We start from the raw sequence: 13,198 nt of genomic DNA, 5'->3' as shown, positions 1-13,198 counted from the left end.
CTCCTGTTCCCAGATGCAGGTTAGGGATGACTGGAGAAATGGTGGGGTCGACTCCTTGAACAAGACCCAACCCAGAGGCAGTTATGGTTTTGTGGGGCTTTAGACCAGAGCAAGGGGGACCCCTCCCCCCCATCTGCTTGCATTCCCCCCATCTCCTCCCCCAAGTCACATATGTTTCCTGCTGGGGAAATGGAGTTGGGGTGCAGAGGCTTACCCTGCTCCACCCGCGCACCTGGTGCTCCTGCCGGAGAGCGGGTCAGGGTCCGGGGGTTTGGCCCACTCTCCCACTCAGCGCTCCTGCCGGAGAGCGGGGTTGGGGCGTGGGGGTTTGCCCCCCTGTTCACAAGGAGCCCTGAGCACACCCTACCCCATCAGCCAGAGGAGCACGGGCCAAACTGCCATGGGCCCCTGGCTGGCACCAGGGCGCTGGCCAGCCTCAGTGCCAGAAGTGACCAGTAGTTATTGCATATTGGGTCATAATAATTTTCTGTATGACTGTATTGATCTAACTTATACTGGGGGCTGTGAGAAGAACAAACCAGGAAACAATTCAATAGCTTCCCAGCTACTGCTCAAGCGCATAGTAGAAATACAATGGGTAAAGCTATCAGCTTCAAGGACCTTACTCCTGCCTCCAAGGAAGACGCAGGCTTGATTCTCCTGGCTGGCAACTTGGAGAGGTAAAGGATATTAATATTTGTTTAATATCAAAACCCTCTGAAAAAAGGAGAGGGGTTGCTATTTGTCAGAAGCTGTCTAGGAAGACAGGCTGACAGAGAGAGAGAGAGACTCTGCAGAGGACATCTAAAGACGTTGGGTCTTTCCAGATGCAGGGAATGCTAAGCCTTAGAGAAAAGTGAGATACGTATACTGTTTTGTTGTTTTTAAGATGTGCTTTCTCTGAAATGCTTTTGTTCTAAATAAATAATGCTTGTTTTAAGGAAGCCGTCTGGTCACTATTACCACAGCCATTGCTCCTGGAGGGAACAGAACTGCAGGGTCTGAGCCTAAGTCAGACCTACTGGGGTACATCACATTTATACACAGTAGACTACATCCAAGGCTCAGTCTCAAGAGTGGGAGAATCATGTGATTCCACCTTGAGTGACAGGTGATGGCTAGAGATCTGAGAGGGCAGTGGCTTGGAGAGACCAGGAGGATTAGAGGTGCTGTTAGCCCAGTTAACTATGACAGTACCAACCTGCAATTTTCCCCTGCTCTTGTAAAATAGTTGTACCCACAAAACAGTAAGATCTTGAGTAAATACCCGAGCAAACAAATACATTCTAAGCTCCTGTTAAGAACAAACATGAAGATACATATGCATTTGCCTTCCAAAAACATTATTTTTATACCTGCAACATTTTTTCCATACAAATGTATAATATTTTAATTGCAAATAAAAGGAAAACATTGAAATGTGACACAAATAAAAATACCCCCAAAAGCCTCCATTTATTTTAGTTCACATTAGGCTTTGTACAACCAATTACTAAAATCTCATTTATTTTGACAAAGCCCTAGTTTTGGACCTACACAAATTCACAGTGCCACAATAATAGATAATTATTTTGTAAAGTCAGTTTTCTGTTTTATTTTTAGACATAGTAGAAGTTTATTTCTTTATCAGCTAATAATATTAAAAGGCCTTACAGGATGTTTGGTATTTTGACTTGACACATGGAATATGGATTCATTTTTTACACTCATTTATCAAGTAGCTTTTGAAGGGTTTGCTGTATTTTATAGCTTCTATAGTATCTTTGAACAATGATATCCTCTTGCTTACTATACATTTTATCACTGTAGTGATATTGTTATTAAGCAAGTCTGCAAAAAACATATTGATGGAAAATTGTAAAGGTGTTACTGTGTGGACAAAGAATTCTCCAGGTGTTTAAACCTGTCCCTACCAGTAGATGTCATTGTGACAATGGAAAATACAACAGGGGCTACAGATTCTAGAAATATCATTTGTCTAGCAAACAAAAAAGAATGTTCTTTCTTACAATATGCACGGCTTTTATTCAAACAAGGTAGTTATAACAATGTTTAGCATTTATATAGAGCTTTCTATTTTCACAACACTTTAAAAACATTAACTAATTAAGGTGAATATTAAGAGGTTACAATAGGCACTAGCAACGGAATTTTTGCATTATGTGAGTGTTTCTATAAATATGTGTAATATTTATTGTTATACATGCATGTGTATGGTTCCTTTGTAACCTTCTTACCTTCTCAGTTGTACACCTTCATTCATGTGGACTCCTATACTTTGTTTGGAACAGTCTTATGCTTTCTGTCTATAAAACACCCTCTTTCCTTCAAATTCGTCTTTAAAACTAATTTCAGGAAATCCTCTGACCCTTTTTCCATCATCAACAACCCCTCTGCACCCTCCATCACTTGAACTGTTGCCATACATCTTGTTAATCTTTAGAATACAAACTGTTAATAGGGAATAGTGTCTTCCTCTGGTTATTAAATTGTTTGTAAATTCACACCTCTATAAAAATGTAATAACTTTAATGTATCAAGCGGAGAGCAATTCCTGAGAGCTAGTGAGAATCCCAAACTTTTTTCTCCCCACTGATCTTCCAAAACTTCTGATTCGGTACTTGATACTGATATTGATAGTTAGTCTGGGGATTATCTCCCTTAATTGTCATACAATGCCACACATATATTCATGACAGAATGAATCAAGGCAGCATACAATCAGATGGAATGTAACATAAAGTAAGCTGTGTAAGGCAAGTAAGCTTCTGAGCTACATGTAAGTGGCTTTTCGTAAAATCAACAGGATATCCACTGCTATCAAAAAATAAATCCATAATTTGAATGTTTTCTATTTTGTAGATTACAGCCCTGTGAATAATAAGGCCCTCTTCTTTAAAATGTCAGGCTTTGGGGGAAGGGAAAGCAGAGAAGGCAGCTGTCCTGATTAATTAAAGAATCTTCTTCTCCTTCGCATGGTGTTGGAGGCTGAAACCAATCCCTATGCTCAAAAAGATGAACTGTGTGGAAGATGGCCAAGTGATTATATCAGCTCCATGGCCTTCCTCACCAAGAGGAAAACTTAAAGGCAAGTATTTTATAAAGCATAAACAATTAAAAAATGGTTGGCTCAGGGTTTGTCCTTGACCGAATGGAAAAGAGCTTCTGCTGGAATGAAAACAAGTATTTAATCAAAACAAAGCAGCCAGTGCTCCTGATAGAGGGGGAACAGACTCCTGGCTGACTATCAGAGTGCTCTGGATCAGTTAATCCATCTCAGAGCTGGAGGGATTTATTCTTCTACTATAGTCACATAAGCATCTATTTAATTATATGGAGATGGAGTTATGAATGGGGGTGGGTGGAAGACACTCACTAGTTACTTAGTTGAATTCTCTCAAAGTATCCAAGACCTACATAACAAGAAAAAGTGCTTCTGCATCCATGGCAATTTTAAAATGGATTACAACAGTTAATGATTTTAAGAAAATAAGACATAATGTAATACATATCATTAGTAACATATTATAAGAGCTGGAAAAACACAGTGTTTTTCAGACCTTGAGCATCTTGTTTAGAGAATTGGTCTTTAAAGATACAGCTCAAATATTATAAAGGCAAGTGACATCAACTTGGTAATAATCTGCCAGAAAGGGTAACAAAATTAACTGACTGCCTCAAGTACACATTTTGTGTTTTGTTTCAAGTGTGCATATTTTAATGTTGTGCATCTATTTTCTTATAAGAAACAGCAGTCCCATTTCAGAACACTTATAAACCCATTCAGATTGTTCCCATAATTATCCTAAAAGCATTCCATAATACAGTAATTTGATACTGTACTTTTGGTTTCACTTAGTCTTAAAAATATTCAAACCTTAACTGTCAAGGCTGCTTCCCCACTTTGAACTTTAGGGTACAAATGTGGGGGCCTGCATGAAAACGTCTAAGCTTAACTACCAGCTTAGATCTGGTCCGCTGCCACCACTCCCAAAATGCTAATTCCCTTCCCTGGGTAGCCTTGAGAGACTCTTCACCAATTCCCTGGTGAATACAGATCCAAACCCCTTGGATCTTAAAACAAGGAGAAATTAACCATCCACCTCCTTTCTCCCACCAACTCCTGGTGGATCAAGATCCAACCCCCTTGGATCTAAAAACAAGGAAAAATCAATCAGGTTCTTAAAAAGAAGGCTTTTAATTAAAGAAAAAGGTAAAAATCATCTCTGTAAAATCAGGAGGGAAAATAACTTTACAGGGTAAACAAACTTAAAGAGACCAGAGAATCCCCTCTAGCCTTAGGTTCAAAGTTACAGCAAACAGAGATAAACACTCTAGCAAAAAGGTACATTTACAAGTTGAGAAAACAAAGATAAAAACTAACACGCCTTGCCTGGCTGTTTACTTACAAGTTTGAAATATGAGAGACTTGTTCAGGAAGATTTGGAGAGCCTGGATTGATGTCTGGTCCCTCTCAGTCCCAAGAGTGAACAACCCCCAAAACAAAGAGCACAAACAAAAGCCTTCCCCCCACCAAGATTTGAAAGTATCTTGTCCCCTTATTGGCCCTTTGGGTCAGATGTCAGCCAGGTTACCTGAGCTTCTTAACCCTTTACAGGTAAAAGGATTTTGGAGTCTCTGGTCAGGAGGGATTTTATAATATGTACACAGGAGGGCTGTTACCTTTCCCTTTATAGTTATGACATTAATACATTATACATGTTGTGAAAAAAGGTTACCATTTATTTTATGATGGGAGAACAAATATGGCCAATCACTGCCCAGAAAAATCAACCACTATCCATCACAAATGACACAAACTTTAATAACAATATGAGTGAGCCCATGGTAAGGACCCCAGTAAGGACTGATGGGAGTTGCACACAAGGTGGGGGCTGTGGACTAGTGCTGGCCCCTCTATGGTGGTGTCAGTGCTATTGGTGAGATTGGAATGGCTCAGGGCAGGTAGAAAGGCACCTCTGGGTGCATCTTACTGCTGCTCCTTTTTAAAGCAGCTTCCAGTCTGATTAGAATGTGGAACCAACTGCAGCATATATGTTAGCCACCTTGGGGCCTAGACATACGCAATCGGGGCCATGGTGTATTAGAAAGTGCACTAGCTGATACCTCCTCCTAGTTGGACCAAATTAAGGCGTAGGCACTATAGGCATCTCTAGTTTTCTGGCTCCTGGAGTCATGTCACTACAATACCTTACTTTGTTCTTCGAGTGCTTGCTCATATCGATTCCAATTAGGTGTGCGTGCGCTGCGTGCACGATGATCGGAGAATTTTCTACTCTAGCAACACCCGGTGGGTCGACTGTGGAGCCCCCTGGAGTGGCGCCTTCATGGTGCTGGATATATACCCCAGCCGACCCAGTGCCCCCTCAGTTCCTTCTTACCACCCGTGACGGTCGTTGGAACTGTGGAGCGCGGCATAGCTGTTCTCCACTCTCCCTAGCTTTACTCATTAATTCTTGTAGATAGTTGTTGGTTATATACTTATAGATTAGTAGTTTTGTAGAATAGTTATAAATAGTTAGCGGGGGTTTATCCCCCCCTTTTTTCCCCCAGCGCGCAGCCGGGCTCATGCCCAAGGCTCCTGGCTTTAAGCCGTGCGCGATCTGTGCTAAGCCTATGCCAACGGGAGACCCTCACGACTCTTGTCTGAAGTGTCTAGGGGAGTCTCACCAGACGGACAAGTATAAAATCTGCAAGGCTTTCAGGCTCAGGACCAAAAAGGAGCAGGACTTTAGACTTAAGCAGCTCCTTATGGAGGTGGCACTTAGCCCAGATCGTCCTTTGGTGCGCCAAGTTCCGGCACCGAGAGCCTCGGTGCGCAGCATCCCTGCGGCGCTTTCCGGTACTGCACCACGAGGAGACGCAGATAAGGCCCCACGGCACCGTCCTCCATCGGCACCGCGTCCGCCGCAAGCCCCTCAGCGCCTTTCCCTGTCTCCAGGACATAAAAGACCCCGTAAGACTCAGGACGCTACCATACAACAGGCACCAGCTCCCCCCGGACCGGTGCTAGAGCTGCGTCTGGCTTTGGAACACCAGAGGGTGCAGGCATCGTCGACACTGTTGACTCCGGCACCAGGGCTGTTGAGTCCGGTGTGGACTGGCTCAACGCCTCGTCCTGTGCTTGAGCCCTGTCTCCCCTCTACGCCGGAGACATTTGCGACGGCGAAGGACCTCATCGCCCTCACAGAGCTGGCGCCATCTCAGACTGCGGCACTGCATCCCCTCCGCACGGTGCAATCCAGGGGCAAGCCTGCCCTGATACGCCCTCCATCTCCGAGCGTGGACTCACGGCACCGCTCCCAGTCTTGGAGAAGGTCCCGACGCCGCTCGCAGTCCCAGCACTGGTCTTCATCTCGGCGCCGGTCGTACTCGCGGCCCAGATCTTCCTCCCGGCACCGGTCCACTTTTCGGCACCGACCCGAGCATCGGTACCGGTCAGAGTCCAGACGCAGTTCCCGGCACCAGTATGAGCGATGCTCCCGTTTGTGAGGCCGCTCCCGGCACCGAGTCTACAGACGGTCTTCGTCTTCGTGATCCAGATCGGGATCCCGGTACAGGCATGGCCGGTTTCGCTCCCCGGCACCGTGCAGAGACCACTCGCCTGTGGACCAGCACCGCTCGGCACCGTTCCAGGACGAGCCTCTGCAATCACACTTGGCACCGCCCTGGCCCTTAAGATCGGCATCTCGTTCGTCAGAAGGGGCCTCCTGATCAGCAGACCCTGCTCAGGTCAGGCTCCGGACGACTTGGACCATTGGCAGGAGGGGGCAGAGGACCCTAGACAGGACCCTGCACATTGGTCTTTCTGGACCCCATGGGCATATCACCAAGCTCAAGGGGCTCCACCAGCGGCCTCTTGCTCGGCACACTCTGAGCCCAGGGTACCTGAGGCCACCATCTTCCGTCCTCCCCCAGGGGGCATGGAGACTCCTGTGCTAACACCCATGCAGGTCCCAGACCCTGCTGCAGGGGATCCTGCACATCAGGGACCCTTGGAGCCGGACCCACCGCTGGATCCTTTACCCCCTGAGGCGTCCTCCTCATCTTCCCCAGATGAGGCGGTGGTGGGCACAACAACCTCAGGCCCACCTCCAATAGACCTCCGTGCTCACCAAGACCTGTTACATAGGGTGGCACGGAACATGGACCTACAGGCAGAGGAGATAGTGGAGGTGGAGGACCCGGTGGTGAGCATCCTCTCAGCTGATGCCTCATCCCGGGTGGCGTTGCCCATTATTCGCACGATCCAGGCTAACACTAATGCCATATGGCAAACCCCGGCCTCCATCCCTCCCACTGCCAGAGGTGTAGAGAGGAAGTGCCGTGTTCACTGTTAGTTTCCTCAGTGAATGCAAGAGAAAGCCATGGTCAGCAGGCGGCAGCATCCAAATCGAAGGACGCCAAACGCTTCGATTTGTTTGGACTTAATGTTTACTGCAGCTCAGAGTCGCAAACCAACAGGCGCTCTTGAGTTGGTACAATTACAACTCCTGGAATTCCATGGGTAAATTTAAAGAGTTGGTCCCCCAGGACTCGAGAGAGGAGTTTGGGGCCCTAGTGGAGGAAGGTAAAAAGGTGGCTAGGACCTCCTTACAGGCCTCCCTGGACATAGTGGACTTTGCCGCCAGGACACTAGTGTCTGGGATAGCCATGAGACGCGTCTCCTGGCTTCAGGTATCGGGGTTACCGCCAGAACTGCAGCAGACCCTGCAAGATCTGCCATTCGAGGGGCAGGGGTTGTTCTCGGGCAAGACGGACTTTCGGTTGCAGAGCCTCAAGGACTCCAGAACCATCATGCGCTCCCTGGGGATGCATGTCCCAGGACCCCAGCGCAAGCCCTTTAGGCCCCAGCCACAGAGGTTCTACTCTCCTCCTCCTCGTCCAAGACAGGACTTCCCCAGAAGGCGGGGGCGAGGTGGTAGACGGAGGTCGACCGGCCCCCAACCCGGTCAGAACCAAGGCCTTCCTAGACCACCTTCAGGGCCTAGGCAAAATTTTTGAAGGTGCGCTCGAGGACGGAGTGCTAGCCACTACCCAGGATCCATTCCCTTTATTTCGGGATCGCCTCTCCCGTTTCCACCGTGCTTGGTCCCTTATAACCTTGGACTGTTGGGTCCTTCGCACAGTGGAGAGGGGATACGCTCTCCAGTTTTCTTCGTTCCCCCCCTCCTACCCTCCCTCACTGTCCCTCTTCAGGGACCCTTCTCACGAGCATCTCCTTACACAGGAGGTTTTTGGGCTCCTTTCTATGGGGGCCATAGAGTTAAGGGGCAGGGGGTTTTACTCCTGCTACTTCCTGATCCCCAAAGCAAAAGGGGGTCTGCGACCCATTTTAGATTTACGCGGACTCAACAAATTCATAGTAAAGTTGAAGTTCCATTTGGTCTCCTTGGGGACCATCATCCCTTCCCTGGATCCTGGAGATTGGTACGTCGCCTTCGACATGAAGGACGCATATTTTCATATAGCAATCCACCCCCCACACAAGCGCTTCCTTCGATTTGTAGTAAACAATGTGCACTACCAATTTGCCGTCCTTCCCTTCGGCTTGTCCATTGCTCCGAGAGTGTTCACCAAATGTCTGGCTGTCGTGGCAGCATACCGTCGTCGACAAAGGATACAGGTGTTCCCGTATCTAGACAAGTAGCTGGTGCGCAGCCACACCAGGGAGCAAGTTCAAGTTCACGTCCAGATAACACTACAAACATTTCACGAGTTAGGCATCTTACTCAACAAAGAAAAGTCCACTCTGGAGCCAACCCAGAGAATAGAGTTTATCGGGGCAGTCTTAGACTCCAGATTCGCCCGAGCTCTTCTGCCAGACACTCGGTTTCACACCATCGCAAACATCATCAACGGACTCCAGGTCTTCCCGATCACCACGATAAGGACGTGCCTCGGCCTGTTGGGACACATGGTCTCTTGCACTTACATAACCAGGCATGCCAGACTTCGGCTTCGCCCACTTCAGGCCTGGGTATCGGCGGTGTACCGTCCTTATCGGGACAACCTGAACATGGTGGTCATGGTTCCGAACTCGGTCTTGACCTCTCTCACCTGGTGGACCACAAGGCGGTTTGCGCAGGAGTGCCGTTTCACGCCCCACATCCCTCCCTGTACCTGGTCATGGATGTTTCATCTCTAGGTTGGGGTGCTCACCTCGGGGAGCACCATACACTGGGCCTGTGGACCGCATCCCAACTAGCTCTGCACATCAGTGTTCGAGAGCTGATGGTGGTGCGCCTAGCCTGTCAGGCATTTCTCGGTCTCCTACATGGCCGTTGTACGTCAGTCCTCACAGACAACACCACGGCCATGTTCTACATCAACAAACGAGGAGGAGCCCAGTCGTCTCTCCTATGCCAAGAAGCCATTCACCTGTGGGAGTTCTGCATTGCCCACTCGATACATCTAATGGCATTGTTCCTCCCTGGAGTCCAGAACACTCTAGCGGACCATCTCAGCAGATCCTTCCAGACGCACGAGTGGTCGATTCGCCCGGATATCATCCATTCCATCTTCCAGAGGTGGGGATTTCCCCAGGTCAACCTGTTCGCCTCACGCGCCAACAGGAAGTGCCACGCGTTCTGCTCCCTCCAAGGACGATCTCCGGGCTCCCTGTCGGATGCTTTCCTGCTATCGTGGAAAGACCAGCTGTTCTGCGCTTTCCCTCCATTGCCACTGGTCCACAGGGTACTGCTCAAGCTATGCAGAGACAAGGCACATATGATTCTAGTCGCTCCAGCTTGGCCAAGACAGCACTGGTACACCACGCTTCTGGAGCTATCGGTACAGAGTCCGATTACGCTTCCATTGCGCCAGGACTTGATCTCTCAGGACCACGGCCGACTCTATCACCTCGACCTGCAATCACTCCACCTTACAGTATGGATGCTCCATGGCTGAATCGGACAGAACTACGATGCTCACATCCCGTGCAACAGATTCTGCTGGGAAGTAGGAAACCCTCTACACGGACCACTTACTTGGCCAAGTAGAAGCGTTTCTCCTGTTGGTGCGAGCAGCGGGCCACGCCCCCCTTGCAGGCATCAATTCCACTTATACTTGAATATCTCCTATCCCTAAAACAGCAGGGCTTGGCGATATCTTCGGTCAAGGTACATCTGGCTGCTATATCGGCGTTCCACCCAGGAGAACACTCTTCCTCGGTCTTCTCTAACCCGATGGTCGTCAGATTCCTCAAGGGCTTAGACCAACTATACCCACAGCAACGTCAACCGGTTCCGGCGTGGGATCTTAACCTGGTTCTCTCCAAGCCCACATGGCCCCCGTTAGAGCCATTAGCTACCTGCTCACTCCTTTACCTATCTTGGAAGACAGCCTTCCTTGTAGCTATCACTTCAGCAAGGCGTGTTTCTGAAATCAGGGTGCTTACGTCTGAGCCTCCATACATAGTCTTCCATAAAGACAAGGTGCAGCTTCGCCCCCACCCTGCCTTTCTTCCCAAGGTGGTATCAGCTTTTCATGTGACCCAGGATATATTTCTCCCAGTCTTCCATTCTAAGCTGCACGCCACCCGTCAAGACCAGCGTATGCACTCCTTGGACGTACGCAGGGCCCTTGCTTTCTATATTGAGCATATGAAGCCCTTTAGGAAGACGACGCAACTCTTTGTTGCAGTGGCCGACCAGATGAAAGGCTTACCGGTCTCCTTGCAATGTCTCTCCTCTTGGATCACATCCTGCATTCATGCTTGCTACGACCTGGCCGGTGCCCCGACGCTGCGCCTCACCGCCCACTCCACGAGGGCCCAAGCCTCCTCAACTGCCTTCCTGGATCACGTCCCGATCCAGGACATTTGTAGAGCGGCGGTTTGGTCATCGGTCCACACCTTCGCCGCTCACTATGTGCTTGTACAGCAGTCCAGAGACGATGCTGCATTTGGATCAGTGGTTCTGTACTCAGCAATGTCTCACTCCGACCCCACCGCCTAGGTAAGGCTTGGTAGTCACCTAATTGGAATCGATATGAGCAAGCACTCGAAGAAGAAAAAACAGTTACTCACCTTTGTAACTGTTGTTCTTCGAGATGTGTTGCTCATATCCATTCCAAACCTGCCCCCCTTCCCCACTGTTGGAGTAGCTGGCAAGAAGGAACTGAGGGGGCGCTGGGTCGGCTGGGGTATATATCCAGCGCCATGAAGGCGCCACTCCAGGGGTCTCCACAGCCGAGCCACTGGGTGTTGCTAGGGTAGAAAATTCTCCGACGATCGTGCACGCGGCGCGCGCACACCTAATTGGAATGGATATGAGCAATACATCTCGAAGAACAACAGTTACAAAGGTGAGTAACTGTTTTTTTCTGTTTAAATGCTAAGATTTTTCTAACCCTTGTGATTGCAAACAAAAGCTTGAAAATGTGACCCAAGAGTAACAGATGCAGAGATGTCTGTCTGAGTCAGCAGAGAGCCTGAAACAATAACTCTGAGAGGTGTGAATTCCAACACTCACTAGCATACTCTGTTAACCTTTGTCCTCCACCAGAGGAGAAGAGTGCATGAGACCTGGTCCACCTATCAAATCCCATAAATCCCAGATGCTGGTGTATGTACTGCAGAGCCGCCCCTGAGCTAATGCTCCTGGGGCTGAGGAAAAGGGAGCCCCATACTACAGCCCCCACTTCCCTGGGATGGCAAGGTGCTCTCACATAGCTGCCAAGTTTTGTGCAGCTCCATGGATGACATTTAATGAGGTAATTTGCATATTTGAATTTAATTGGCACATAACCATAAACTTCACCCTAAAAATGTGTGGCTATAGAACTAGTGAAGTTGTTATCTTGTTTGACATCCGTACTAAATGAAGTCCTCTGTTTTTCTACACTCTGAGCAGCAAGACAAGCTTCATGCAATGGGAGGCCAAGGATCCTTGAGGTTTTGGGTCCTGGCACAGCTTCTCCTGTTTTTCCCTTCCCCCAATCAGCTTTTTCCATTCTTCACTCATGCCTTCTCTGCTCCCCATCCAGCCCCCATCTCTCCCTGCTTGCTCTTGTTCTGCTGCTGCCACACTCCATAACCATGTACAATAGAGTCCATCAGGAGGAACTGCAGCCCCTGCTACAGTTTAGCTGGATGCGTGAAATTTTGACTAAGGCAGGCATTACAGGGCTGACAAATGCCGGAGTGTCAAACAACGTGTGATGCACGATAGCCCTGCTCTTGGTGCCCCAAATGGTGGGCAGAGCCATAGTGCAGGGATGGGAATCACAAGGGGCCCTGTGTCATGGTGTACTAGAGCCTCAGATTGCCTTAATCCAGCCTTAGTCTGTGGTACACTCTGGAGTGCTATAAATTCTGTCCCATTGCTGCGTAGACACACTAAATTGGAAGAGACATCTTTATGCATTCTTGTCCACCACTTGCTCCCCAGTGCATCTGTTCATCGCAGGACAAGATTCAGGCCTATATATATCCAATTGCATGATACATGCTACTCACAAACAATTTACTTTGGGGACCTATCCCTGCAAAAGTAAGAATTCATTTTTAACCTCACGCTGGCTCTATTACCCTTCCCAACCACAACCCAATGTGTTCTCTAAAAAGTCTGAGAAAGAGTCAGCAAAGGACTTTCTAGCCCTCTTAAGGTAAGAACATATTATTCTTGGTTTGCATTGGTTCTGATTTGGTTGCTGCATTTTTTTAAATCTCGTCATACAGTATAATAGGAGTAAAATTTGTGGCAGTGGAATTAATAGCTTTTGATGTTATCAGATGCCTTGCAGATGCTTTCCTGCTGTATTTAATCAAAATCAGAGTTATTGCTTCCTATTCTCTAAGGTTATGAACATTATCTGTTAATCATATTTATGTGACACTCTGGCACTGAGCATCTTGTTTAGAGAACTGGCCTTTAAAGATACACCATCAGCTCAAATTTAACCCTAAATCTGGGTTTTGTGAAAATTAGTATTTGAAAACCTAAGCCCAGCAGAAAAGCTTCCATTATTTTGTTTTAAATTCCATTTGAGTGTTTTTTAAATATAGTAAGTACATATTCCTCTGAAGGAATTTGCAACTAAGATATTGCAGCATTATGCAAGCACATGAGACCTGGAAAAAGAAACTGAGTAGAGACAAATGCAAAATAGATTTGTGTATTTCCATTGTCCGAGTCCAGTGCAAGTGAACTGCACAAAGGAGACCAAAAAAAAA

The sequence above is a fragment of the Trachemys scripta genome, chromosome 2, assembly GCF_013100865.1.
Source record: "Trachemys scripta elegans isolate TJP31775 chromosome 2, CAS_Tse_1.0, whole genome shotgun sequence".
NCBI lineage: Eukaryota > Metazoa > Chordata > Testudines > Emydidae > Trachemys > Trachemys scripta.
Note: the sequence above shows the minus strand (reverse complement) of the source record.